The 24,846-nt window shown below is 45.2% G+C and overlaps 1 protein-coding gene across 2 annotated transcripts in view; it reads right to left on the reverse strand.

Moving 5' to 3' along the window:
• The window catches only part of TRIQK (triple QxxK/R motif containing), a 97,433-nt gene extending 72,798 nt beyond the window's left edge, over nt 1–24,635 (reverse strand). Inside the window, exon 1 of one of the 2 annotated variants that reach the window (XM_029063986.2) lies at nt 24,554–24,635. The gene's annotated coding sequence lies outside the window, so the exon portion shown is untranslated. Of the gene's footprint in view, nt 1–19,411; nt 19,457–24,553 lie in introns of those variants that run through there. The other variant, XM_029063987.2, reaches the window with a different exon arrangement.
• Between the last annotated feature and the right edge of the window lie 211 nt (nt 24,636–24,846).

The raw sequence follows: 24,846 nt of genomic DNA on the forward strand, positions 1-24,846 counted from the left end.
TAATTCCACTCCTCTCCTTGCTGCTCCCAGGGGTGTTAAAACTAGCTAACGACCCTGCTCTCCTTCCCCTGAGATAAATCTTAGAAGGCAGTCCAAAAGGGATCGATTTAAATAGAGGTTTTTGGGATTGAAGGCCAGGGGCCCCAGGCTGAGGGTGGGGGAAGGGAAGACAAGTGAATAGACCAGTCAGTGAATCAGTGGCATTTATTGAGCACTTACTGTGTGCCAAGAACCGTATTATTTGGGAGAGTATAATAAACAGAGTTGGCAGACATGTTCCCTGCTCACAGGGAGCTCGAAGTTTAGAGACGGAAACTGAAATTAAAATAAATGACAGCAGGGGAAATGATAGAGAATACGGATATGGACATAAATGCCGTGGGGCTGGGTGTATATCGAAGGGCTTAAGGAGTGCACACGCAAGAGCAAAGGTGACCCAGTAAAGAGGGCAAATAAGGGAAATGAGGGTTTACTCGAGAAAACGCCTCTTGGAGGTGTTATTTTAGTAGGGCTACGAAGACGGGGAGAGTAGTGGTCTGGCAGATAGGAAGGGACAGGGAGTCCTGGGCCAGAGGCGGGATGTGGGTGAGCGGTCAGTGGTGAAAGAAAAGAGATGGAGGAACCATAAGTACGTTGGTATTAGGAGAGTGAAGGGAGAGTGAAGTGGGAGGGCTGGGCTATATAGTAGGAAAGTAGTGGGGGTACGGTAGAAGGGGGAGAGCCAATTAGTGCCACTCAGTGGAAAGAGCCAGGGCTTGGGAGTCGGAGATCATGCGTTCGAATCCCGACTCTGCCACCTGTCAGCTGTGTGACTGTGGGCAAGTCACTTCACTTCTCTGTGCCTCGGTTACCTCATCTGCAAAATGGGGATTAACTGTGAGCCTCATGTGGGACAACCTGGTTACCCTGTATCTACCCCGGCGCTTAGAACCGTGCCCTGCACGTAGTAAGCGCTTAACAAATACCGACATTATTGTTAAAACGGATGAGAAGGAGTTTCTCTTCGATACACAGACAGAAGGGCAACCTTTGGATGGAAATTGGTGCAGAGGGGCTAAGGGAGGCTCCTGTCAATCAATGATATTTACTCAGTACCTTCTACACCCAAAGCCCTGCAGTAAGGTAAGAGCTTGGGAAAGACCGATAAGAGTTAGTAAACATGATCTCTGCCCTCAAGGAGTTCACACCTTAATAGGGGGAGAGAGGCACTTAAATCATAGATAAGAGGAGGTAATAAGATATGCAAGATAGGTACTTAAGTGCTACAGGGTTTGTGAGTAATTCAAAATCTAGGTAGAATGGAAAGGCTCAAGTGGACATTCAGATAGATAGGGAGATTCCAGATTAGTCCGGGAAAGTCTTCAGAAAGACTTGGAAGACAGAAAGGGCTGTGATTTGTTGGACATGAAATGGATAGGCGGCTTTTTGGGGCGGGTTTTTTTGTTGTGATCGTTTTGTTATTGAGGTGTCTGTTTAGTGTTTACTATGTGGCCGCTACTGCTCTAAGTGCTGGGGTAAAATCAAGTTAATCAGATTAGACACAGTCTCTTTCCATAAGGAGTTCACCGTTTTAAGCCCCATTTTACTGTTGAGGTAACTAAGGCACAGAGAAGTTAAGTGATTTGCCCAAGGTCACCCAGCAGACAAATGGCAGAGCTGGGATTATTAGCCCAGTCCTCTAGGAAGGGGATCGAATGGGAGCGAGGTTGGGGGCACGCTGGAGATGAGAAAGGGGCAGAATGAGTAGAGTAGCTTGAGAGGAACAAAGAGTTCAAGCTGGAATTTAATGGGTGAAGAGAGTGGATAAGTAAGAGGAAGAGGGACTGAGGGCTTTAACCAACGGTCAGAATCTTCTTCCGGCTTAAAATGTCCCCCATAACCAAAGTTTACTGGGAACACTGATCTTTAAAATAAAAATTAAAAAAGCCCAGCTAAGAAGCTTATGCATCTCAGCCAAGGGGAGGTATGATGTAGGGTGGGGAGCAACGGGATAGGTGGAAAGGAGGAGAGGGGAACCTCTTGCAGTTCCAGGCCCAAGAATCTGGAATACAAGCCACCGTTTTCTGACTACACTGTCACCTAGGAGGAGGCAGCAAATGGAGGCGGCTAGGCCGTCCGGTCCGAGACGGAACAACCTAGCTGGGGTTGCCTGCTGATCCCGCTGGAAGCGGCGATCATCAGTGGCAGCAAAAATGAGGAATCCCGGGCAGCACCTCTGTTTCACATGAGTCGACGCGTACCTATGCACCGATATGTATGTAGGGATCACTCTAGCCTCTCATCCCTCCTCTCTGCCCCTTCCTGTCCTCCTTTTTTGTCTTTGTTTTCCTCTCTTTCTTTCATCTTGACTTCCTCCTCTCTCCCCCTCCATTTTTCTTTATTTCTTGTGATTCCCTTCTCTTTTTGCTTTTCTCTAGCTCTGTGCTTCCACCGTAATAAATTTGTATCAGACTGTATCATTATCCTTTGGTTATACTTTATAGGACAGTTCTCTCACACTGGCAGATGACTGGCAGATTTCTTACAGTCTGTGTTAATGAAAATCTATACTAATACATTACAGTGGAAATTTCTCATATGTAACACTTCCCAACCTTATTAGTAAAGAATTACAATAAAGTTTAAATTGGCAGGGGAAAAAACCCTGCACAATTCTAATTTGCAAAACAAAGGGGGAAAAAAGCCTGTTTACATTTGACAGCTATTCCCAGGGTTAAGGCAAACAGAAATGTTTTAAAATAGTTGTAAACTTAAAGAGGAAAAAACTAGCTTTGGTATTGACTGGCAAACAAGTGTGACGAGCATCCGAATGTGAAATAAATTTCTATATTTCTACCTACAGCACGGCTCTGAACATTTTCAAGTGAATTTCATCTCAATAACTCTCAAATTCTAGCTACTTAGGTTGGGAATGGAATTCAGTAGCGCTGCAGACAGTTTAGACTAAAGATAAAGTAGAATGACAGTTCCACAAATTGACTCAGATATTTGCGGATAGGTTTTCTGTAGTTGATGGAATCAATGAGGCACGGACTCTAAGGTCCCCGTGGGCAGGGATCTTATCTACCAACTCTGTTGTAATGTACTTTCCCCAGTGCTTAGTAGAGTGCTCTGCGCACAAGAGGTGCTCAGCTGAACAATTAATCAATCATTTTTACTGAGCCCTGATTGTGTGCAGAGCGCTTGTTAGAGCAGAGAAGCAACGTGGCTCAGTGGGAAGAGCCCGGGCTTGGGAGTCAGAGGTCATGGGTTCAAATCCCGGCTCAGCCGCTTGTCAGCTGTGTGACTTTGGGCAAGTCACTTCACTTCTCTGGGCCTCAATTACCTCATCTGTAAAATAGGGATGAAGACTGTGAGCCCTGCGTGGGATAACCTGATCACCTTCTAACCTCTCCAGTGCTTAAAACAGTGCTTTGCACATAATAAGCGATTAACAAATATTATTATTATTATTATTACAATATAACAGAGTTGAGACACATTCCTGGCCCACCAAGAGCTTACTGTCTAGAGGGGGAGACAAACATTAACATAAATCAATGAATTACAGATACATAAGCACTACAGGGCTGAGGGATAGAGTAAATAAAATGTGAAAATCCAAGTGTAAGGGTGATGCAGAAGGGAGTGGGAGAAAAGGAAATGAGGGCTTAGTCAGGGATGATTTTTTGGAGAAGATGTCCTTTAATAAGGTTTCGAAGGTAGGGAGAATGATTGTCTGTCAGATATGAAGAGGGAGAGGTTCTGGGCCAGAGGGCTGGTTTCTACATTTCAGAAAAAAGAAATAGAGTTCTAAGTGACTTTACCACATTGTAAAACGGTTACGCGAAGCAGGATAAAATTCAACAGGAACAAGCGTACTGGAGTGTACCTAGAGACTTAAGATATACAAATGCAGACTGGCTTGTTTTTCTTATGCTCTCAAGTCATTTCTAATCAATAGAGACTCCATGGACGCATCTATCCCAGAATGCAGTCGTTCTGGTAGTGGATCCATAGAGTTTTCTTGGTAAAAATACAGAAGTGGTTTACCGTCGCCTCCTTCTACGGAGTAAACGAGTCTCTGCCCTCGACTCTCTCCCACGCCGCTGCTGCCCGGCACGGATGAGTTTTGACCTGTAGCAGTTTGCTTTCCACTTGCTAGTCACTGCCCAAGATAGGAATGAAATGGGTAGGCCCCTGTTTGACTCTCCCTCCGGTAGCCAAGACTGGTACTCTCCACTCCCTTGGACAACTCATTCGCTCCCATGGTTTCAATTATAATCTCTACACAGATGATTCCAAAATCTACATCTCCAACGCTAACCTCTTTCCTTCACTGAAACCGCGTACCTCCTCCTACCTTCAAGACGCACCTACTTGGATGTCTCCGAAACCTCAAATTAAAAATGTCTAAAACAGAACTCCTTGTCTTCCCACCCAAACCTGTCCTTCCCATGTCTTCCCCATCTCTGTAGACAACACGGTAAGTGCTCAATAAATATGATTGATTGACTGATCCCTGTCCATTCATTCAATAGTATTTACTGAGCGCTTACTATGTGCAGAGCACTGTACTAAGTGCTTGGAATGTACAAGTCGGCAACAGATAGAGACGGTCCCTGCCCTTTGACGGGCGCACAGTCTAATCAACGAAGAGCTTATGTCTAGAGAGAAAGACATATAAATAAATAATAGATATGGACAAAAGCGCCGTGGGGCTGGGAGAGGGGTAAATAAAGGGAGAAAATCAGGGCGACAGAAGGGAGTGGGAGAAGAGGAAATGAGGGCTTAGTCGGGGTCAGCAATAATTCAGTACATTGCAGTAGTTCGTTCAATCGTATTTATTGAGCGCTTACTATGTGCAGAGCACTGTACTAAGCATTTGAGGTAGTGGTAATATTAATATTAGGGTTCAGTGTGCCCCTTATTAAGCACTTGGGAAATTCAAAGCAAAGAAATGACACTCCTGGTACACCTAGAGTTTTCATTCTAATGAAAGGCGGCGTACTTAGACTGTGAGCTCCAAGCAGGACAGGGACTGTGTCCAACCTGATTAACTTATATCTACCCCGGCACTTAAAAGAGTACCTTTCCCTCAGCACCGGACTCGTCCGCTCAACTGTATATATCTTCATTACCCTATTTATTTTGTTAATGAGATGTACATCACCCTGATTCTATTTATTTGCTATTGTTTTAATGAGACGTTCTTCCCCTTGATTCTATTTATTGCCATTGTTCTTATCTGTCCGTCTCCCTCCCCCGATTAGACCGTGATGAGCCCGTCAAAGGGCAGGGACTGTCTCTATCTGTTACCGATTTGTACATTCCAAGCGCTTAGTACAGTGCTCTGCACATAGTAAGCGCTCAATAAATCCTATTGAATGAATGAATGAAAACATAGCAAGTGTTTAACAAATACAATAGCAAGAATAATGATTGCAAATATTAATCAAAAATAAAGAACTGAGTGCACAATGTATAATTGGGTGAGCCTATTTAAGTAATTGCTGAGGATAGGTATGAATAAGCACACATGGTGCTAGAGACGGCTGATGAGTTTATACAGATCGGGGTGCTGGGAATTAAACGTTGAAGGTGCGGCACTTAGGGTTTTGAACGTGATCCGCTTGATTTGGTGAGGGAGAGGATTCCAAACTGGGGGAATAGCCTGCGTGAGGGGATGGAAGCAGGAAAGCTGAGAATGAGGTGCAGTTTCCCTCTTTTCTTCAGCATATATGGTTATGTTTTGCTACTATACTAACATTTATATCATAATTTGCAGGAGTATATATAATCACCCACGAAGACACACAGACTTCCTCACATGTTGAACTGGAAGGTGTCAGTAACAATCTTGGCTTTGAAATCGTTTGAATTTTGTTGTTTCATTCAAGTGACCGCTTTCCGTACGGGCAGGGAACGCATCTATCAACTCTTGCCTCCCAAACACCTAGTACAGTGCTCTGCACACAGGAAGCACTCCTTAAAGACCATCGACTGATTGATAATTTGTTCTTTCATCAGTGGTCAAAATAATAATGGTAATAATAGTTGGGGTATTTGTTAAGCGCTTAATAAATGCCAGGCACTGTACTAAGCAATGGGGTAGATACAAGGTAATCGGGTTGGACAGAGTCCCTGTCCCCCCCAGGGCTCACAGTAATCCCTATTTTACAGATGAGGTAACTGGGGCCCAGAGAAGTGAAGTGACTTACCTAAGGTCACCCAGCAGACAAGTGGCAAAGCCAGGATTAGAACCCAGATCCTTCTGATTCCCAGGCCCGTGCTCTATCCGCTAGGCCATGCTACTTCTCAGCTAGTGTAACTGGTTATGACACAAACTGTCCACGTTCCCATACTTATTCTGGCATCCCACTGGCAGTTTTAATAAAGAAGCAGCGTGGCTCAGTGGAAAGAGCCCGGGCTTGGAAGTCAGAGGTCATGGGTTCGAATCCCAGATCTGCCACTTGTCAGCCGTGTGACTGTGGGCAAGTCACTTCACTTCTCTGTCATTCAGTTACCTCATCTGTAAAATGGGGAGTAACTGTAAGCCTCACGTGAGACAACCTGTATCTACCCCGGCGCTTAGAACAGCGCTCTGCACATAGTAAGCGCTTAACAAATACCAACATTATTATTATTATTAAAACAGGTTGGCCATCCAAGAGTAATTTTAGTCTGCCTATAAAATGGCTACAGTGTTTGTGCGGGCCTCCTTTGCCTCATCAAACTCTTTTTTAAAAAATGCGTACCTCAGTAGATCCCGGGTGACCCACTAATTTACCTCTGAATTGGTAAAAACACCAAAATGGAACAGGATCACCTTCTCTCCAGTTCCTTCTTCCCTGTTGAACAGCGGGCCTGTGTTTGGGCTGATCTGGCAAGGGAGATGCTCTCTTCCTCAGTAGCCGGTCTCACAGGAAGGAAGAGGGGGATATGTTTCCTCAGGGTACCGCTCCGTGCCTTCCCAGCTAAATGTTGACTTTCGCCCCTCTCTCAGCACCACCTCCAGATTTTTATCTGTACAGCAGCTTAGATGGAACAGGAGGCAGCAAGAAGCAAAGTAGCGTGGCCCAGAGGATAAAACACACCCCTGGGAGTCAGATGATCCGGGTTCTAATCCCGGGCTCTGCCACTTGTCTGCTGCAGGTCCTCGGGAAAGTCACTTACTTTCTCTGTACCTCAGTTATCTCATCTGTAAAATGGCGATTAAGATTGGGAGTCCCTTGTGGGACACAGACTGTGTCCAATCTGACTAGCTTGTATCTACCCCAGGATCTAGTACAATAATAAGACTAGTAATGATGGTATTTGTTAAGCGCTTCCTATGTGCCAAGCACTGTTCTAAGCGCTGGGGTAGGTACAAGGTCATCGGGTTGTCCCATGGGGGGCTCACAGTCTTCATCCCCATTTTCCAGATGAGGGAACTGACGACCAGAGAAATGAAGTGGATTGCCCACAGTCACACAGCAGACAAGTGATGGAGCCGGGATTAGAACCCAGGACTCTGACTCCCAAGCCCGGGATCTTGCCACTAGGCCATGCTGCTTCTCTAATGCCTGGCACAGAAAAACCACTTAACAGCACTTACACATTTATATCAATTTCTTTTCCCTCCCATAGACTGGAAGCTCATTGTGGGCAGCAAATGTGTCTGTTCCATTGTTCCATTGTACTCTTAGTACAATCACTTAGTAGAGTGCTCTGCACACAGTAAATACAATCAACTGACTGACAACAAGTAGAATAATAATGGTATTTGGTAAGTGCTTACTATGTGTCAAGCATTGTTCTAAGCACTGGGGTAGATACAGGGTAATCAGGTTGTCCCACGTGGGGCTCACAGTCTTAACTCCTATTTTACAGATGAGATAACTGAGTCACAGAGAAGTTACGTGGCTTGCCCAAGGTCCCAAAGCAGACAAGCGGCAGGGCCGGGATTAGAACCCATGTCCTCTGACTCCCAAGACCGTGTTATTTCCACTACCTATTTCTGTTTTTACAATCCATGCCAAAGACTTCTATTTTCTTTTGCGGATGTCTGAGTCGCAGTGGCACACGTCTGATTATCACTTATCTACCGCGGTGCTTAGAACAGTGCTCGTCACAGGGTAAACACTTAACAAATATTATCATCATTATAATGTGTCTCTGCATCTTGCTGTCTCCGGTAACCCTGAGTCCATCGGTCCCTGTCTTCCTCTACTCATCCCATCTCTTCCTAACCCCAAGGAAATAACAGGCGATTCCACTAGACAAGAATACCATTAGATGAGACACATTTCCCTGTTCAATTAGAAGACTGAATATAAGGTAGACATATTTTTGCACAGAGAATACTGAGCTCTGCACCAAAAAGTTCTCAGTAGTGAACTTTTGAATTAAAAGCGCTTTAGCTGCCCAGCAGAGATTTTTTTGTGTGAAAGTAAAGCCTTCTGAAAGATATTTCCTCACGAGCTAGATTTCTACAAAAGTTTCCTTTTCCCCCTCCCAATACTGCCATCAGACAAAACGCAAACTTGTCGGAAAACAGGCCAGTGGCATCTATCATCCTTCTCTTTTGCCGATTCTGAGAATTCTACGTGGTCCCGCCTCTGAAGAAGATACTCAGGCTCTTATCAAATTTCAAAGATATCACACAGTCAGTTTTCTTCAAACAAGGTAAGCAACAATTCTCATGGAAAACTGCATGCGAGAGTTCGAATCGAAGGGACTCGGATTACGGTGAAAAACGGTCGCCTTTCTTGCTCGATTCCCTGGCTAAAATGGATAGTCTCAGAATAATCAATCAATCAGTCAATCAGAAGCAGCGTGGCTTAGTGGAAAGCGCAGAGGCTTGGGAGTCAGAGGTCGTGGGTTCTAATCCCGGCTCAGCCACTTGTCAGTTGTGGACTTTGGGCAAGTCGTTTAGCTTCTCTGTGCCTCAGTGACCTCATCTGGAAAATGGGGTTTAAGACTGTGAGCCCCACGTGGAACAACCTAAATACCTTGTACGCCCCCCACCCCCAGTGCTTGGCACAGAGTAAGCACTTAATAAATACCATATTTATTATTATTAATCAATCAATAGTATTTATTGAGTGCATACTATGGTACTGTACTAAGAGCTTAGGAGAGTACAATTCAACAGACATGTTCCCTGCCTACGACGTCCTTAGAGTCTAAATGAGTTTTCAATGAATGATATAGGGACGATATAGGAGACTAGCAACAAGTAAACTTCTTTCATTCCTCAAAAGATCCTCCAGGAAGGGAAGACGACGCCCAAAATGAAGGGGAATTTTTTAAAGGTTTGTTTAATAACCACTTACTACTTTCCTTGTAATAAAATCACTTGGTTCTGTGGAATGCTGTTTAGGTAGAGAAAAATAAGAAATATGCTTTTCATGTATATAATGCATCCTAGTATATAGGATCAAAACCGAATGCTGGAAAATGGTGAGGAGCAGAGTCATAACAGCAAACAGAAAATCGCACGCATACTCTGAAAAATCACAGTTTACACTGGATCAGTACCTAAAACTTCAAATATCACTCCTTGGGATTTTTCTTCTCCTAAATATGAAAATAAAAACAAGCCCAAGCTTTAATACAATATTTTTCCAACCTGGCACAGCTGCACAAAACAAGTATTGCTAGAGATAAGCTCTGTTATATCAGCACTTCTTTTCAATAAGGGAGTCCACTTTCAGACCATCTGCTTTTTTACTGAAAGGGGGAAAAAAAGTAAAATGTACAAACTAGAAAATTATCTGTCAAATGAGGCATTAAAATGGCATGTTCCTCTCCGTCATTTTCACATTATTAGGCGGAGGAAACAAATGCCGCTTTGGATGGACCAGGATTTCCACCTATTCTCCATGCTTCATACACCGTCGGATTCTCCTGTAACTGTATGAGTGACTGCTTAATTCTTTCCTTCTCCAGGGCCTCACTCCACCCGGACGGACAGACCCTTTCACTCCATTTGTGTTCTCTTCAACGCATCGAGCGCTTCTGTTCACACTCCCAAGAAGAAAGTACTATCTCAGAAGTCATCACTGAAGCACCTGACTCCTGAAATATTCTTGATAAGAGATCTGAGTGTCTTAGCATTTCCTCCTCTTTCCTATGGCCAGATTTTCCTCATAAGCATCTTCTCCTTCGCCTATCATACTGATTGGAGCCATTCTTTATTTTAATGACCATATAATTGAGGGTTTTAATGCACTCACTGATAGAACCTATAGATTTGCTTCCTACAGTTAATTACTCACGCTACCTTCATTGTTTAACGCTAGCAACACGTGCCGGAAAGGATATATAAGAGATGTTTCCCCAGATAAAACCGCATCGTTTAGTTTCACGGTGATACCTGCATGGAGGAATGGCTAAACACCATATAACACTGATGCTGACTACAAAACCACTGCTTAAGGGAAAAGAGAAAAATGCAAAAGCAAGATATTAGCATCCTCCATTTTAGAAGTACCTGTGGTACATGTTTAGTTGATATAGTGAATTCTAGCACTAGAATTCAGGGCAGCTCCTGAAACAAAATCACCCAGGGTGTCTTGCTATTGCTCTCATTTCCTCTCTCTCTCTCTCTCTCTCTCTCTCTCTCTCTCTCTGTCACACACACAAACATATCTCTGCCCATATAATTCAAACAAAAGGGAAGAAAATGAGTCTGTAATCATGGGCAGTTGCAGATAATTTTAGGATACTGCATTTTGATGAGGCCTTCTCAGGAAAAAGCACATGCTAGGCCTTTTTTGATTATTATTCATCAAGGCTTTGTCATAGATCACCTAAGTTTGCAATTATGCGAAACAAAATTATTTGGCAAATAAAAAGTGGCATTTCATTTCATTCTTGGAATGATGCATCTTCAATATTGCAAATATTTGAGGAAGGATGGGAAGATTTACTCACACTCACTGATCAAATATTTCAATTCCAAAATCAATCATTAAACAGCAGTAACTATTGTATATTTGCATCTCTTCTACCAAGCATTCCAGGATGTTTATGTAGCTATTATTCAACACTTCACTGATATATGAGATTATCTGCCTTGTAAGAGAAAATAGTTTTACTGAAACTGTGATTCAGCCCCTGAAAAGGTATGACGTCACAGCATCGATCATTTTACTATTTCATCATTCCATATGATTCAAACCACAGATTCATCAGGCACACGTACAAGTCCTCTGTTAATTATAATGTTCAATGACCATCTTGACTTAAGTCCTATTTAACCTTTCACGATGTTCACGGTCATACAAGGCTTGATCCATCTGTGAAGACTAAGCTCATTTTCAGGGAATTACAAGCCAGCCTTGCATTGACACTTGCCCATTTCAAAATATTCTGGTGCCCAGCTAGGGTGGCACCAAACAGGTCTTCAGTCCAATCAACCAATCGATCATATTTATTGAGCATTTACTACGTGCAGACCACTGAACTAAGCGACTGGGAGACTACAACACAACAATACGACAGACACATTCCCGCCCCACAATGAGCTAGAGGGACAGGCAATATAAATAAATCACCGAAATGTTTATAAGTGACGCGGGGCTGTGTTGGGGAGGTGAATAAAGGGAGCAATTCAAGGTGACGCAGAAGAGGGTGGGAAAAGAGGAAATGAGGGCTTAGTCAGGGAAGGCCTCTTGGAGGAGATGTGCCTTCAGTAAGGCTCTGAAAGCGGGGAGGGTAATCGTTGAACATGAAGAGGGAGGGTGTTCCAGGCCAGAGGCATGACATGGTCAAGAGGCCCGCGGTGAGACAAATGAAATCGAGGTACAGTGAGTAGGTGATGGCATTAGAGGCTGGGTTGGAGTAGGAGATTAGCAAAGTGAGGCAGGAGGGGGCAAGGTGACAGTGATTTAAAGCCAATGGCAGAGTTTCTGTTTGATGTGGTGGTGGATGGGCAACCACTGGAGGTTCTTAAGAAGTAGGGAAGCATGGCCTGGAAACTGTTAGGGAAAAATGATCCGGGCAGCAGGGTGAAGTGTGGACTGGAGTGAGGGGCGACAAGAGGCAGGGAGGTCAGTAAGGAGACTGATGCAGTAATCAAGATGGGATAGGATAAACGCTTGGATTAACGAGGTAGCGGTTTGGAAATAGAGGAAAGGGAGGATTTTAGCAACGTGGAGAAGGTTGAACCGACAGGATTTAGTGAGAGGTTGAATATGTGGGTTGAAAGGAGAGAGGGGGTAAAGGGTAACGCCAAGGTTATGGGCTTGGGAGACAGGAAAGGAGGTGGTGCGCTATTGAGCAGCGATGTTCTCAGAGAGCGGGAGGTCCGGGCCATCACTGCGGGCGAGGGGCTGTCACTTCTTCGTCTGCAGACGGAGCGTCGCACTGTGGTCAAGCGCGGGATTGTGATTATGGAGCAAGGTGAGTAACAGGTGCAGGAGTTCTATGTCTTACACAGACACACACACACACACACACACACAAAATAGCCATTAGTTCCAGAGGCCAAGTGGGTGCCCCGCTAACTCTACTATTTAGGTGAGGGAAAGGGAAGAACCCGGCCTGGGGGCTTGCCTTGAATCTTTCTGCAGGAGAAGGAAGTCCTAAAAACGATAATAGTATCGGTATTTGCTAAGCGCTTACTATGTGCAGAGCACCGTTCTAAGCGCTGGGGGAGATACAGAGTAATCAGGTCGTCCCACGTGAGGCTCACAGTTAATCCCCATTTTAAATAATGTTGGTACTTGTTAAGCGCTTACTATGTGCCGAGCACTGTTCTAAGCGCTGGGGTAGACACAGGGGAATCAGGTTGGCCCACGTGGGGCTCACAGTCTTAATCCCCATTTTACAGATGAGAGAACTGAGGCCCAGAGAAGTGAAGTGACTTGCCCACAGTCACACAGCTGACAAGTGGCAGAGCCGGGAGTCGAACCCATGACCTCTGACTCCGGAGCCCGGGCTCTTTCCACCGAGCCACGCTGCTTCTCTAAATGCCTGCTGCAGGGATCCTCTGATCGTTTCACACATCAGGCCCCTCTCCCTCACTTCAAAGCCTTATTCAAGGCACATCTCCTCCAAGAGGCCTTTCCTGATTAAGCCTTCATTTCCCTTCTGTGCAGCCTTAACTTGCTCTCTTCACTCATCCCCCCTCCCAGCTATGCAACACATGTCCATATCTGTAATTTTACTTACTTATATTAATGTCTGTCTCCCCATATACACTCGAAGCCCATTGGGCTAGGGGATAGAGCCTAGTCCCCGCTCCACCACCTGTCTGCTGTGTGACCTTAGGCAAGTCACTTCACTTCTCTGTGCCTCAGCTGCCTCGTGTAAAATGCAGATCAAGACCGTGAGCCCCATGTGGGACATGGACTGGGCCCAACCTGCTTACCGTGCGTCGATCCCAGCGCTTAGTATACCGTCTGGCACAGAGTAAACGCATAACAAATACCGTTTTAAAAAAATGCTTCACGCAGTCTCTAGCTGCGGCATCTAAGTCCAGCCTGGGGTGGGAGGACCTCAAGAAGGATATCATCTGGTCTGCCCCTCAACTAGCTGTAGTCTGCTCAGTTTGAGGGCTAGCGCAACATTTCAGACCTCCTTCAAGAAGTCTCTAGAGGGCAGAGATCAAACTCCACCTCTGAACCCCTGGGTTGACCTCAGATCTATCCTGGCTCCTAGAAACCTTCTAGACAGTCTGGAGCCAGTCGTCCCTGGTGAATCCATGGGGAACACGCCTCCTGGGGGGGGTCAACGGACGTCTGACCCGGGCCACGCCACACGGCTAACAGCACCTCCAGGTCTGGATGGCATTTGGAAGCCCTGGGAAAGCCTTCGACAACCAAGGTTTTCACCGGCTACTCCGCTGAGAGCCGTCACTGAATTCTGCCCTGAAGAAAGCTGGCTGTCCAATGATGCGTTCATTACTCTATACAGAAGTAGAAAAGGAAAAAGTATAGTTTACAAAATCTAAGATAGTTTGTCCTCTGGGAGTCGAAAACAGAGAGTGCGGGCAATGTGGATCCGGCTTCGGACCAAACAAAAGTCTACCAAGGACCACTAATGTCCCACTGTCTTGTAGCTGAACAACCAGGACTAGGAACAAATGTCAATTTGGCTTCTTAATTTTCATCACTGACACGTTTATTTCATGTTAAAATCTGTCCTTTCCTCTCCATCCAAACTCCTACTTCACTGATCCACGCACCTATCCTATCTTGCCTTGACTACTGCTTTGGCCTCCTCACTGACCTCCCTGCCTCTTTTCTCTCCCCACTCCAGTCCATCCTTCCCCCTTTGGCCCAGATCATTTTTCTAAAAAAATTTTCAAGTCCATATCTGCACACTCAAGAACCTCCAGCGGCTGCTCATCCACCTCCACATCAGAAAGGGACTCCTTACCGTCGGCTTTAAAGCACTCAATCAGCTCCCCCCATCTTACCTCACTGATCTCCTACTACACCCGGCCTACATACTTTGCACCTCTGCTTGTTCACTGTACCCTGATCTCATCCTTCTCACTGCCAATCCCTTTCCCACATCCTCTCTCTGGCCTGGAACTCCCTCTCCCTCCAGAGAAGCAGCGTGGCTCAGCGGAAAGAGCCCGGGCTTGGGAGCCAGAGGTCATGGGTTCGAATCCCGCCTCTGCCACTTGTCAGCTGTGTGACTGTGGGCGAGTCACTTCACTTCTCTGTGCCTCAGTTCCCTCATCTGTAAAATGGGGATTAACTGTGAGCCTCACGGACAACCTGATTACCCTGTATCTCCCCCAGCGCTTAGAACAGTGCTCTGCACATAGTAAGCGCTTAACAAATACCAACATCATCATCATATATGTTAGACCACCACTCTCCCCACCGCCAAAGCCTTATTAAGGTCACATCTCCTCCAGGAGACCTTCTCTGATTAAGCCCTTTTTCGCCCAAGACTCCCTCTTCTATATCGTCTATGCATCTGGATCTGTTCCCTTTAGGCATTTGATAGTCACCCCACCGTCAGCCCCACGGCACTTCTGGGCATTTATTCAATGGTATTTATTGAGTGCTTACTGCGCACTAAGCACTTGGGAAAATACAATATAACAACAAACAGACACATTCCCCGCCCACAACCTAGAAGGTGGGAGACAGACATCAATACAAATAAATAACTTAAGGATACATATATAAGTGCTGCGGGGTTGGGAGGGAGGGAAGAGCAAAGGGACCAAGTCGGGGGAGGGAGAAGGGAATGGGAGGAGAGGAAACAGGGAGACAGTCTGGGAAGGCCTCTTGGAGAAGAAGTGTCTTTGAAGGCTTTGAAGTGTGGGATTGTAACTGTCAATAGTATTAATTGAGCGCTTACTATGTGCAGAGCACTGTACTAAGCGCTTGGAATGTACAGTTCGGCAACAGAGAGAGACAATCCCCGCCCAATGACGGGCTCACAGTTACTCCCTCTAGACCGAAAGCTCACTGTGGGCAGGGAACTTGTCTACCAACTCCGTTGTATGGTTCCCTCCCAAATGCTTAGTACAGGGCTCTCCCAACAGTAAGCACGCAATGAATGTCATTATACTATCAACCTAAGGGGAACTTGGTGGGCTGAGTTAGTGCTGGGTTCATATTACTCAGTGCCTTCAATTTTTTTCGTTTGTTTAGCAACAAATACAAATGGCTTACAAAATAAGATTGAAAATATTTCCCTTATGCCACTGTCAGCAGTGAATAAGCCAAAACATATAAGCCACAGCAATGAATAAACCAGAACATATAAGCCACTGCTCCAAAAATCCACACAGGGCCAAAAGCAAACAAACCGAAACCAGAAAGACAAAAGAAAGAAAACAAACCACAAACTAAAACACCATTTGCCAAAGGCTAAATCAAATAAACACACCTTTACATCATGTCCTTCAGCTTGCCTAGTCTGAGCACTGGACGATTACCAAGGGAGAGAGGTTTCTAAGATAAAGGTCTCTAATTAAGGAAGCTCCTCTGCCCTCCTTGGCTACTTTAATATCAGGTAGAAAATGCAATAACATCTCAGTAGGTGTTGCCCGCGCTCGTCCACGAAAACGAGAAGGGAAAGTTGCCTTTGTCACCAATATAAATGTATTTTCATCTCCTCCTGTTCCCTGCTTTATCCACAGTACAAAAGCACTGTGGAAAATGTTCTGAATGCTCATCAGAAATATAGGAAGAGGACCAAATCTGGGAATCTTGCATGTATGAGTTTCAACTCCACATGGAGCTGATTCCTCTACGCTCGATCAATGGTATTAATAAGTACTTCTGTGTGCTCAGCATTCTACTAAAATAAAAATTGTAGTATTTAAGTGCTTACCAAGTGTCAAGCACTGTACTAAGCACTGGGGTAGATACAAGTTAATCAGGTCCCACTTGTACCTCAGAGTCTAAATAGGAGGGAGAGCGGGTATTGCATCCCCATTTTGCAGATGAGAGAAATGAGGCCCAGAGAAGTTAACTGACTTACCCAAGGTCACACAGCAGGCAAGTGGTGGAGCCAAGATTAGAATTCAGGTCCTCGGACTCCCAGGCCCACGGCCTTTCTACTAGGCCACGCTACTTGGGAGAGTACAATATGACACAGTAGGTAGACACATTCCCTGCCCACAGCAAGTTTGCACTCTTTAACCACCAAAAAAAGTATCTGTTAAGCATTACCATGTGCCAGACACTGGAGTAGATACAAGCATATCAGGTTGGACATTATGTCCCATGTGGAGCCTACGCTATTAATTCCACTTTAAAGATAAATTAATTGACGCACAGAGAAGTTAAGTGACTTGTCCAAGGTCACATAGCAGACAAGTGGTGGAGCTGGGAATAGAATCCAGGTCCTGATTCCCAGGCCTGTGCTCTTTCCACTAGGCCATTCTGCTTTCTCAACTCTTAAGTACTCTCACACTAATTTCGCAAACAGCAATAATAGTTGTTCTTCCACAAAATTTTCTGATTTTTTTTTATTCATGGCAATAAAACTGATGTTAGTTGTTCAGCTATTCAACATTAGACTGAGGCAGCGTGGCTCAGTGGCAAGAGCCCGGGCTTGGGAGTCAGAGGTCGTGGGTTTGAATCCCGACTCTGCTGCTTGCCAGCTGTGTGACTTTGGGCAAGTCACTTCACTTCTCTGGGCCTCAGTTCCCTTATCTGCAAAATGGGGATTAAAACTGTGAGCCCCACGTGGGACAATCTGATCACCTTGTGTCCCCCCAGTGCTTAGAACAGTGCTTTGCACAAAAGTAAGCGCTTAACAAATTCCACCAATATTATTATTACTAAGCTCTTGGGAGAGTAGAACATTAAACAGTGATGTTTCCTGCCCACAAGAGCTCACAGTCTAGAGTGGGGGATACAGGCATCAATACAAATAAATAAAAATACAGATAAGTAGGTAAGTGCTTTGGGACAGGGAAGGGGGAAGAGCAAAGGGATAAATAAAATTACAGGTATGTTCAGATCTGCTGTGTGACCTTGGGCAAGTCACTTACCTTCTCTGGGCCTCAATTCCCTTCTCTGTCAAATGGGGATTAAGAATGTGAGCCCTACGTGGGATAGGGACTATGTCCAGCCCTATTATCTTGTCCCTAACCTAGCACTTAGAACAGTGCCTGGCACATAATAAGCACTTAAATTCCACAATTATTATCATTATTATTATTAGGTTGGGCCAAGCTATTAGAAAACACTTTCTTTTTCTCATTCCTATGTCTCTTTCTATTGGAATTTCACCTATTTTAAAATTTTGCAGTCCAGTGAGAAACAAATAAATTGCATTCTATCTTCTTCAGAAACAGCAGCAGAACTAATGTTCTAGACTGGAAGCTTATGGCGGGCGAGGAACATGACTACCAACTCCGTTATATTGTTAAATTGTACTCTCCCAAAGGTTTAGTACAGTGCTCTGCACACAGTAAGCATTCAATAATTACAACTGATTGATGTTACCTTAAATCTGGCAAAAGAAATTTGATTTCAATAAAACCCAACAATCTAATCAAGCAGAATCTGAGAACTAGGAATTGCCGTCATTCTCCATCGTGCAGCAAGTGGAAATTAACAGTTAGATTTTAGATGTGTGAATTGTTTGTTTCCTTGGGAAATGTCATACATAAAGTTAGATCCCCTCTTTATTCCCTAGAATTCCAGATTTAAAGAAATTCCACCTTTCTTGACGTCTGGGGTCTGATGACATCTCAGGAGGCTCAAAGTGGGCAATGGTGACAGTATAAAGAGTTAACGCTAGTGAATTCTGAAACAAATGAGAATCAAACAAGTCTTAGCACTTGCCAAGTCTTTTTCTCAAGTGACCAACCCAGAACACTGCCAACAAGAGATTGGTGTGTTTAGCACTGGTGGCTTGCCAGGAAGAAATGAGATGGAGGATTTCTGTCATCTGGTGGTCACTTTGGAATTTCAATTCTTCTTCTGCTTCTTTTAGTTAAAAGAACTAAAAGATTTATGAATTCGGAATAGAAAACACTGCTACTAAAAAGGAGCAAAAGAAAAAGACATCTCAAGTCATCTCAAAATTGAATCCAGAGAGAGAATAAAATGACTTGGTATTGACATGGAAGTTTGTTCCTTCCCAAATCAAAGAAAAATAATAGAAATCCATACTTTTTGAATTCCATGAATATTTCGCTAACTTCAGACAATCAATTGAGCATTTAGCGTGTGGAGAGCACTCTATTCGGCACTTGGGAGAGTACAATAAGAGAGAGTTGATAGACATGTTCCCTGCCCACAAGGAGCTTACAGTCTTCATATGAAAATTTAACTAGGAGAGAATTGCCTGTCATGGTGAAAACTCCTATCACCCTGCTCCTAGTTAAATGATGGGAATTCCAAGGGGTCTTTTGAAAACGACAGCAGTAATGATGGATGAAGGCGCAATATATCCTTTATGTGTATTTACCATGCTCCCACTAGAGATTCATGCGATAAACAGTTGCACCTTTATTCTTCATGGCTAGGGAAGGGGATGAATAATTGGGCTCTCAAATGTCTGAGATTGACACTGCTCCCTTACATGAATAAAGCACCATCAATTCTTAAGAAGCACTCAAGAAATCACCTCTTAGCCAATGAAAATGTTGTCAGTAATTATAAGGTTAAGCAACTCCATTCTTTGAGAAGTTGGAGTAGGATTAGAGAGACAAACGATACTGAGTTCATCTGGAAATCTCGAATTACCTAAATTCCCTTCATGTTATTGAATCAATCATTTATTGTGCGCTTACTGTGTGCGGGGCACTGTATTAAGCGCTTGGGAGAATACAATATTACAGACATCCTCTGCCCACAATGAGTCTACGGTCTAGAGAGGGAGACAGACATTAATATAAATAAATAAATTACAGATATGTACATAAATGCTATGGGACGCGGGGAGCAGTAAATAAAGGGAGCAAATTGGGGTGATAAATTCATTCATTCAATCGTATTTATTGAGCACTTACTGTGTGCAGAGCACTGTATTACGTGCTCGGGAAGTACAGTTCAGCAACAGTCAGAGACAATCCCTGCCCACAAGTGTTTCACAGTCTAGAAGGGGGAGACAGACATCAAACCAAGTAAACAGGCATCAGTGGCATCATTATAAATAGAATTATAGATATATACATCATTAATAAAAATAAATAGAATTATAAATGTGTACATATATACACAAGTGCTGTGGGGTGGGGGGGGAAGAGCAAAGGGGGAGCAGAGGAAAAGGGGGGACAGTCTGGGAAGGCCTCCTGGAGGAGGTGAGCTTTCAGTAGGGATAAAGTAGGGATAAAGACGGGAATATGTGAGAAAAGAAAACGAGGGTTTAGTCAGGCAAGATCTCTTTGAGGAGATGTGCCTTCAGTAACGCTTTGAAGGTGGGTAGAGAAATTTTCTATGGGGTATGAAGAGGGAGGGCTTACCAGGCCAGAAGCAGGATGTGGGCGAGAGGTCGGCAGCGAGAGAGACGAGATCGAGGTACAGAGAGTAGGTTGGCATTAGAGGAGAGACGTGTGTGGGCTGGGTTGCAGAAGATCAGCAAGGTGAGATAGGAGGGGGGCAAGAGGCTTTAAAGCCGATGGTAAGGAATTTCTGTTTGACGGATGGTCAGGCATGGGAGGTACTTGAAGATTGGGGAAACACGGACTGAACGTTTTTGCAGAAAAATCATCTCGGCAGCAGAGTGAAGTAGAAACCACAGGGGGTAGAGACAGGAGGCAGGGAGGTCAGCAAGGAGAACGCTACAGTAATCGAGGCAGGATAGGATAAGTGCTTGGATTAATGTATAAGCCATTTGTTCACCCTGGATAGGAAATGAGAGTACGGTAGTATCAGTGGGAAATACCTACGGGTCAATTGCTCACAATGATTCTTTCATCTCAATCATTACTCTTAACTACTCTTGATCATGACATTAAATTTTAAAGATTTATCATTTAATAAATAGCATATCTGAAGCCTAGCCCAGTAAATACTTTGCAAAGGCACTTAACTTACCACCAATAAATTAGTCAATAAATTGAATTTATTGAGTGCTGACTGTGTGCAGAGCACTGTATTAAGTGCTTGGGAGAGTACAATATAACAGAGTTGGTAGACATGTTCCCTGCCCACAACAAGCTCACAGTATAGCGAGGGAGACCAATGTCCATGGCTTTTTCCAGGATTACTACAACCCACATTTCCAAAGCAAATCTTAATGCTTATTTCTTCCCTGCTGCCAATACGGAGCTAAAACGACCTCTCCTGTTACGCATTCCCCATTGTTCTGGAATAGCATATCATTTTGCCCTTCAAGACTCTATTCAACCCAAATGGGGATACTATACTTTTATTAAAAAGAGGATATTTAAGTGCTTACTACGTGCCAGCAACTGTTCTAAACACTGGAGTAGATACAAAGCCATTCAATATTAACACAGTCTACGTTCCATCTGGGTCTCACAGTCTTAATCCTCATTTTAAAGATGAGGTACCTGAGGCACAGAGAAATTAACTTGCCCAAGATCACACAGCAGACAAGTGGCAGAGCCAGGATCTGAGCCCAGGGCCTTCTGATTCACAGGTTCCAACCACAAGCCCAAGCTTTGGGGGCAACTTTAAGCGAGTGGCAAAATGCTTGGTTAGGGTTTTCTCTGGATTGAGGTTTGATTCTAAACTAAACTGTAAGCTTAAATACAGGGAACCGGTATTGCGGGTAGGGAACCTGCCTAATCCCGGCTCCGCCACTCATCAGCTGTGTGACTTTGGGCAAGTCACTTAACTTCTCTGGGCCTACATTACCTCATCTGTCAAATGGGGATTAAGACTGTGAGCCCCATGGGGGACAACCTGATTTCCTTGCATCTATTCAGCACTTATAACAGTGTTTGGCACATAGCAGGTGCTTAACGAGTACCATGATAATTATTATATTGTACTTTCCCAAGCAAAGTCCCTGCTTTGCACTATGTGCCAAGTAAATACGATTGATTGATTTTGGAGTTAAAAGAGCTCAGCACTGGGTGGGGCAGGAGGTAGAACCCAGGTGGGTCCGGCGTCCTCAATCGATAGTATTTATTGAGCATTTATTATGTTCAGAACACTGTACTAAGCACTTGGGAGGGTACAATACCGTTGGTAGACATTTTCACTGCCCAGAAGGAGTTCACACTTTAGAGGGTGGCGACAGACATGAAAATAATCACAGATATGTAAATAAGTGCTTCCAGGGCATAGATTCAGAGAAGCAGCGTGGCTCAGTGGAAGGAGCCCGGGCTTGGGAGTCAGAGGTCAAGTGTTCGAATCCCGGCTCTGCCACTGTCAGCTCTGTGACTGTGGGCAAGTCACTTCACTTCTCTGTGCCTCAGTTACCTCATCTGTAAAATGGGGATTAACTGTGACCCTCACGTAGGACAACCTGATTATCCTGAATCTCCGCCAGCGCTTAGAACAGTGCTCTGCACATAGTAAATGCTTAAAAAATACCAGCATTATTATCTGTTCTTTCAGTCATTTATGGAGACCTTACTGTGTGCAGTATAATGTAATAATCAAAGGACATATTCTCTGCCCACAACAAGCTCACAGTCTAGAATCGGGGAGACAGCCATCAATACAAATAAATAAAATGACAGTTATGTACATAAGCGCTTTGGGGCTGGGAAGGGGCAAAAGCAAATGGAGCAAGTCAGGGCGATACAGAAGAGAGTGGGAGATGAGGAAAAGCGGGGCTTAGTCTGGGAAGGGCCCTTGGAGGAGATGTGCCTTCCGTAAGGCTTTGAGGTGGAGGAGAGTGGTTGTCTGTCGGATTTAGAAGAGGGAGGGCATTCCAGGTCAGAGGCAGGATGTGGGCGAGACGGGAAAGATCGAGGCACGGTGAGAAGATTAGCATTCATTCAATAGTATTTATTGAGCGCTTACTATGTGCAGAGCACTGTACTCAGCGCTTGGAATGGACAATTCGGCAACAGATAGAGACAATCCCTGCCCATTGACGGGCGCACAGCCTACTCGGGGGACACAGACAGGCAAAAACAATAGCATAAATAGAATCAAGGGGAGATACATCTCATTAAAACAACAAATAGAATGAAGGGGATGTACATCTCATTAACAAAATAGGGCAATAAAAATATATACAAATGAGCGGACGAGCACAGTGCTGAGGGGAAGGAAGAGGGGGAGAGGCAGAGGGAAAGCGGGGGAAAAGGGGGCTTAGCTGAGGGGAGGTGAAGGGAGAGGGAGCAGAGGGAAAAGGGGAAGCTCAGTCTGGGAAGGTCTCTTGGAGGAGGTGAGCTCATTAGAGGAGCAGGGATGTGTGGGCTGGCTTGTAGAAGGAGAGCAGTGACACGAGGTAGGAGGGGACAAGGTGACGGAGTGTTTTAAAGCCAATGGAGTAGAGTTTTTGTTTGATACGGAGGTGGATGGGCAACCGCTGGAGTTTAAGGAGCGGGGTGAGGTGTTTGGGACTGTTTTTGTAGAAAAATGAACCAGGCAGGAGAGTGAAGCAAGGACTGGAGTGGGGAGAAACGGGAGGCCGGGAGGTCAGCAAGGAGGCTAATGAAGTAATCCAGGTGAGATAGGATGAGTGATCATATTAGCACGGTAGAAGTACGGATGGAGAGAAAAGGGAGGAGGAAAGGCACAGATCCACATGCATAGGAAATGTACGGGGGACGAGTAAATGAGGGTTCAGTTACCGGAGGCCTTTTGGGGGATTATATCGTCATCATCAATGAATGGCATATATACTGAGTGTTTAACATGCGCAGAACGCTGAACTAAGCACTTACAATATACAATATATTGTACAATATAAGATTTCTAATAAGGCTTTGGAAGTGGGAGGGGGGTGGTCTGTCAGATATGAAGAGGGAGGGAGTTCCAGGCCACAGGGAGGATGTGGGCAAAGGGTAGGCCAAGAGATAGCAAGATTGAGCTGCCACCTTGTCACAACTTGTCTGTGAGACTGTGGGCAAGTCACTTCACTTCTCTGTGCCTCAGTTCCCTCACCTGTAAAGTGGGGATTAACTGTGAGCCTCACGTGGGACAACCTGATTCCCCTGTATCTCCCCCAGCGTTTAGAACAGTGCTCTGCACATAGTAAGCGCTTAACAAATACCAACATTATTATTATTATTATGAATGGGCCTCAGTGACCTCACCTGCAAAATGGGGATTTGAGTCTGTTAGCCTTGTGCGGGACGGGGACCGTGTCCATCCCGAATTGCCTCTAGCCATCCCAGCGCTTAGTACAGTGCCTGTCACATAGTAAGCGTTTAATGCCACTATCGTGGTCATTAGCATCACTGCGCAGGTCCCAGTTTTCTTGGCAACCTATCTGTGGGGCAACCGAGGAGCGGTGGGTTTCTGGATGGATAATAATGTTGGTATTTGTATCTACACTATGTGCAGAGCACTGTTCTAAGCGCTGGGGGAGATCCAGGGTCATCAGGGCGTCCCACGTGAGGCTCACAGTTAACCCCCATTTTACAGATGAGGGAACTGAGGCCCAGAGAAGTGACTTGCCCAAAGTCACACCCTCCCCGTCCACCCTGATTGCACCTACAGAAGCAGTGTGGCTCAGGGGAAAGAGCACGGGCTTTGGAGTCAGAGGTCATGGGTTCGAATCCAGGCTCGGCCACTTGTCAGCTGTGTGACTTCGGGCAAGTCACTTCACTTCTCGGTGCCTCAGTTCCCTCATCTGTAAAATGGGGATTAAGACTGAGAGCCCCACGTGGGACAACCTGATTCCTCTGTGTCTACCCCAGCGCTTAGAACAGTGCTCGGCACATAGTAAGCGCTTAACACATACCAACATTAACATTATTATTAAAAGGAGCAAGGGGGGGGGGCTTCGATAAGGAAGCGTGCCCTGTTGCCACGGCGACCTGATTGACAGCCGCTGCGGGCCAATCAGAAACGGCGACGGGACCACTCCAAGGGGGGAGATGGGCGGGGCGGAGCGCGCGTTCCTAAGCAACGGCGGTGATTGACGTCCCCCTACCCTCCCGCGGCCTAGCCTCCCTCCCCGCCTGGGCAGGGGGAGGGAGCGTTAAGTGCAGTGCAACGTACACAATAATTGTTCACTAAATACGGTTGAATAAAATGAAAGAAAAGGCGTACGGTACCTAGTGAGCCGGTTGGACCTGGCTGGAGCTGGCTGGAACTGGTTGGGCCTGGCTGGGCCTCGGTGCTGCCAATGGCGGGACCAGACTTCCGCTTTCCAGGCCGCCCCGCCCCAAGGGCGGCTCCTCCACACGCCCCCTTCACATAGTCATTCCCTCCCTCCTACTGTCTGAGAGCTTATTCATTCAATAGTATTTATTGAGCGCTTACTATAATAAGAACGTTGGTTTTTAAGCGCTTACTATGTGCAGAACACTGTTCTAAGCGCTGGGGGAGATCCAGGGTCATCAGGCGG

This window comes from Ornithorhynchus anatinus, chromosome 4, assembly GCF_004115215.2.
Source record: "Ornithorhynchus anatinus isolate Pmale09 chromosome 4, mOrnAna1.pri.v4, whole genome shotgun sequence".
NCBI classification, from domain to species: Eukaryota; Metazoa; Chordata; class Mammalia; order Monotremata; family Ornithorhynchidae; genus Ornithorhynchus; species Ornithorhynchus anatinus.